This window comes from Anabas testudineus, chromosome 5, assembly GCF_900324465.2.
Source record: "Anabas testudineus chromosome 5, fAnaTes1.2, whole genome shotgun sequence".
Taxonomy (NCBI): Eukaryota; Metazoa; Chordata; class Actinopteri; order Anabantiformes; family Anabantidae; genus Anabas; species Anabas testudineus.
In genome coordinates, this window is record NC_046614.1 from 1,818,391 (window position 1) to 1,823,285 (window position 4,895).

The following is a 4,895-nucleotide window of genomic DNA, read 5'->3' on the forward strand; positions in this document are numbered from 1 at the left end:
TAAAGTGAAAGAAAGGTGGGGACAAACACTTCTTTAAATTTCATCTGTGTGTTTGATTCTTTTCCTGGGGTCCGTGTGGACTGTTGACGAATCTTTTCCATGTGTTGTGTTATCATTAATTGCAATAAAAACAGGACAGGAAGAGATAACGTGGAAGAGTGTTGGCACATAAACAGAACACAGCAAGTGAAGGTCATAGACAGTTAGAAAACATGGAAGTAGGTGCTTACTTGGCTCAAAAGTTCAGAGCCCACACAGTCTGCAAAGTGAATTTGAAAAGACTAGTTGGCTTTTAGGAAACGTTGAAAAGAATCGCCTTTTGCATGCGAAGTCATATGGGACTAGAGCGCATTGGAGTGTCTGTCCAGAGCAACACTCCTGGTCTCAACCACAGAGGACATCCAGCCTTTCTGACAAGTTAATGTCAGGTGGAGCAACTGCAGAGACTCTGACATGAACTGACCCAAACTGACGGGGCGGCCATAGGACCAAGAGCAAGGGGGGTGAAGGGGGGCGGGCGCGAGCGGGTGGGGGGGGATAAGAATGGCGGAAATCGGGGGGTCAGCAGGGACAGCAAGCGGGGTAGCGGAAGGACAGAGGGGCGCTAGATGCCGCAGGAGCGGCGGGTATGATGGGGGGAGGGGCAGCGCTGACCAGCACAGGGGGGGAGAAGAAGACAGGGTGGGGGGAAGCAAGGGGAAAAAACAGCGGACTGAGTGGAAGAGACGGAGGAAGGAAGGCATTATAAGGGGGGAGGGAGGAGGTGGGGGGAACAGATGGAGTAGCCGGGGGGGGGAAAAGCGCGGGCGCGCGCGCGGGGCACGCCTCCGCCACGGGTGGGGGGGAGAGAGAGACGAGAGCGGGACAAACCGGAGCTACAGCGGTGAAACCACAAAGAAAGAACGCCACCAGGAGAGGAATAGGACGCATTGCGATGACAAGAATATGAGAGATGTTTGGGTGAAAGCTGATTCGAACACCAAAGGTATTGTACATCACACGACACAAACTGGGATGGGGAAGCTGGAAGCCTGTAACACCTCATCAACCAGGAACAATGAGGCTTCTGATAGCACGGTCTTCACGACTTCACTAATTGCTGTAAATGATACACAAGATTTCCCATTATACACCAAACAACTCGCTCAAGACAAACTACCCCACTGCTCTTGGTACTGGAAGCAAAGGAGTTTGGGATCAGTTTCATGTCCAGAGTCCTTGAAGTTGATCAGACCTTACATTTACTTTGTCAGAAAGTGGTCTGTCCTCTGGTTGAGACATGAGTGTTGCTCTGGGACAGAACTCCCTCATGCTCTTCAGTCCATATGGACTCGCTGCAAAAGGCGGCTTCATTTTTAAAGTTTCCTAAAAACTATGTCTTTTCAATGCACTGTTCAGACTGTGTGGGCTCTGAAGCTTTCTGAGCCCCGTAAGCACTACTTCCATTCTATACTGTCTATGACCTACATTGCTGTGTTCCTGTTTAGTGCAAAAACAGCTTCAAACTTTATCTTCTTTCGTTTTTTTTATTGAATTTAAATGTAAACAACACATGGAAGACGTATCAACAGGTCCACACCGGACACCAGGAAAAGAATCAAACATAACAATGAATAAATTTAAAGAAGGTTTTGTCTCCAGCTTTCTTATTCACTTTACCCGACATCAGTTGTCATGCAAGTTTGCAATATCCCCGATTAGGTGCAGCTCTCTAGCGGGACTGCTAACATGAAGAGCCCCGGGTCTTTCTGGTTTTGTTTTACAATATCCCATTTATTCTTAGCAATACATGCCCGAATCCAGGATGTCACACTCCCAACAAAATTGCATCCCCTATTGATAATGTGCTAATAATAATACTGACGTGTTTATTTATCCCATTGACAAAAATGGGGATTGGTTGCCAGATATCATATCAGCGCTACTACAGTTTCTTGTCTTGTCCAAGGGACAACCTCAACCAGTCCATGAGTATTATGGAACCACAAGGTGTAATTAAATGATTGTGCTGTCAAGGAAAAAGGAATATTGTGAGATTTGTTAGGATGTGTTATCGGTGACGAAGTAAATGAGATGGCACAAATGAAATAATTTCAGGTTTGCCTGGGAAACAAAGCACTTTAGGGAGGAAATCCTTTGGACTGATTGCGCTGTAGTCGGAAGTCAACCATCATCTTCGGCAAGGTGTGATTCTGATCACTGAATTTGTGCAATTTTGGCACATTTCTGACATCAATCTTTGTGTGCCTTATTTGAATTTCAACGTACAAAACTATTATTTAAACATGATATTTCGTATTTCCCAAATGTGAACAACAAACAGATTTCGGCATTTGTTTCGTCGTTGCCACTAAAATCCCGATTTCCTTTTGCAAATGCAAATACACAGAGATATATCTCTGTCAAATCATTGATTCTATTTGAATCGTTAGAGCCAACAGAATGACACTACACCAAAGTAAAGTTTGTTTTTTTTTTTTTTTTTTTTTTTTTTTTTTTTTTTTTTTTTTTTTTTTTTTTTTTTTTTTTTTTTTTTTTTTTTTTTTTTTTTTTTTTTTTTTTTTTTTTTTTTTTTTTTTTTTTTTTTTTTTTTTTTTTTTTTTTTTTTTTTTTTTTTTTTTTTTTTTTTTTTTTTTTTTTTTTTTTTTTTTTTTTTTTTTTTTTTTTTTTTTCACGGCAGTGTCAGCCAATCTTTCAGGGAACGCGGTCGGCTTGCACTCAGGCTACTGACATCTCCATCTATTGAAGACTCCTCCAGGGTTCTAAAGCCCATCAGATGAGGGAGATGTTCATAAATATTAGAACAATGTATTCCCAGCCTAATAGACAGACATACACATATATTACAATCCGCACAATGACATACCCAAGTTATTGAGAAGAACACTATTGAAGAGAGCAAGCTTCTGCCAATCGACAGGATAGGTGGTTTGATTCTTAGCTGTACATGTCACATGCAAAGTGTCCTTGGGCAAGATACTGAACCCCAAAGTTGACCCTTGAGTCAGATCAGCTCATAGCCGTCTGCCATCAATGTGTGTTGGAATGGGTGCATGAGAGCTCGGTGAACGCTTTGAGTACCAGCTATTTAGGCGAAGAGCAGTATAGTGCAGACCAATTTACCATTAAAAATCATTAGGTTGAGTATTGTAGCAAATCAGTACTTTTGTACTTTTTCTTCACGCTTCAGTGTAATTTTTTTTTGTTTTTAGTTAGAAATGCCACACTTGGCCACTTGGGGCAGAAGAAACGATGGTTCGTTCATTTTGGAAGGTAATATGTTAATCACAGGATAGACATAAAAGGAGAAGAATAACTGCGACTTTCCAGTGTATTGGTGACGACACACTATTCTCATGGTAACTTCCACAGTCCCTCTCTGACCATAAAGATTGATCTGACAAATAAATACCGTAAAATACATTAGAAAGATTACTTGATTGAAATATTTCAGATTCTAAATGATAATGGACAGACACATTTTTGTTTAATGGACATTACCTTAAGTTGTTGGGCATGGACATTCACACGGCAGTTAAAAAACCAGAACTAGATAGTGAGGTTCCTCATTTAGAAAATAGGTAACCTAGTTACAGGCTAGCGTAGCTCTACCATAGTCTTTAAAATTAATGTTGCAATATAACTAACAAAAACATTGATTGTGTGGTTAGTCACTGTACAGTTACCTACTAATTCAAGTTAATTCCCTTTCTTCTTTTTTTTCAAACACAGAGGAAGATTTTTACTTCCCTACAGCGCAACACAGTTAAACGCCATGTTAGCGAACATTACTAAAACTCTGGCCTTAACACCTTTTTCTTGTGTTAAAGTGCTTTTTCAAGAATTTTCATTCTGTTTTCAGCCAAAATAAACAAGCATACCTAATTATGGAACCAATGACCGACCTAGATTAAAAACAAGAAAAAATGTCACACATTGTTGATTTCATCAACAGCTCTTGTCAAATGTCTTATGTGTCACATAGATTTATATGAAGAACCTTTATTTCATCTTAATGTTTCATACTCCTTGATTTAAAGAAGCGCAAACAGTCGAGTTTTTTTGACATTTCTCACAAGGACTGTTCTTCTTGTAAGTAAAATGAGCCCAGTAATTGAAAGACCAGACCGAGCAGCAGTCCTGCCTGCTCCTACAGCGATCTTGTTCCTTCTGACTCAGAAAGGTCTGACAAACCACATTTATCTCAATGTAACAGTTGATGTAAATCTTTCTGTATATTTGAGAGCTCTCCAGGATGAGGAGTACAAACATTATTAATCACTCTCTTACCCCATCATAAAGCATGGGTCATGAAGTGGGCATGCTCCACCTTACAGCTGATTTTCTTAGGTCTGGGTGTGTTACTCACGATGAGAGTGAATCTGGCCAGCAGTTCCCATTGGACAATCAATCAGTAGAGTCACATCAGATGTCACCTCCTTTTTCACAGTCTTCCCCTCAGCACACCCCGTCTGATCATTTGTTGTGATTGTTTTGGGTAGTATGCTAGGTTGTATACGCTGCATGTCGAGTTAGACTTGTGTTGCTGCACTCCGTGCCTTCAACACCGACCACCTCACCTGCGACTGTAGGGCTGCAAACCTCTGGCGGTAAATATATACGACAACAACCGTCAGATGGTAGTATTTGCTGATACAATCTACATAATCCTTAATCTCAAATCTTATCATTCATTTTCATTCTATCACTCTACTATATGCTATTCTTATTTTAATTCATTACAGCCACCTCACACATCCATTGTTTAGTACTGACAGGCTGTTAACCTTCCCCCCTTTCTCCCCTAATATGGTACATGTTACCCTTGTGTATTTCTGCAAACACACCACCAAAACCCACATTACACACACTGGATACATGCACAGCACGAAACA